We start from the raw sequence: 475 nt of genomic DNA, 5'->3' as shown, positions 1-475 counted from the left end.
TAATTAAGTAAAGTTTAGCTTAACTTCTCAAATATAAAAGATACTATTAGTTTTTAATAGTTTATATATACACACACATCACTTATTTATTTTTATTATTTTATTTAGTGTAGTTTTAGTCTTGTATGAAATAGCCACTTTCGTTGAAAAATTTTCTACCATAAATTTTACAGAGTATCAACTCTGTAATTAAATAACAAAAATTTATGGAATGGTTAATTTAAAGAGAAAAAGATTTCATTATTTAAACCTAAATTTAAAGAAAATTGTGATTGTTTAGTTTGAATTTTAGTGTTTTTTACTATTATGTTTTTTTATCTCTCACAAAATTATATATTGACATGTAGTTTTTTTCATATTATACAAAAGATAATCAATCAAATATAATGACACGAAATATTTATGAAGACACTATTATTAAACATATTATATGCAATATTGTCAAAATATTGAAATAGGAAGAAGAAATTTATTT

This window comes from Arachis ipaensis, chromosome B03 (assembly GCF_000816755.2).
Source record: "Arachis ipaensis cultivar K30076 chromosome B03, Araip1.1, whole genome shotgun sequence".
In the NCBI taxonomy this organism is placed as follows: domain Eukaryota; kingdom Viridiplantae; phylum Streptophyta; class Magnoliopsida; order Fabales; family Fabaceae; genus Arachis; species Arachis ipaensis.
The sequence above is the reverse complement of the archived record's forward strand: the minus strand, read 5'-3'. Positions refer to the sequence as shown.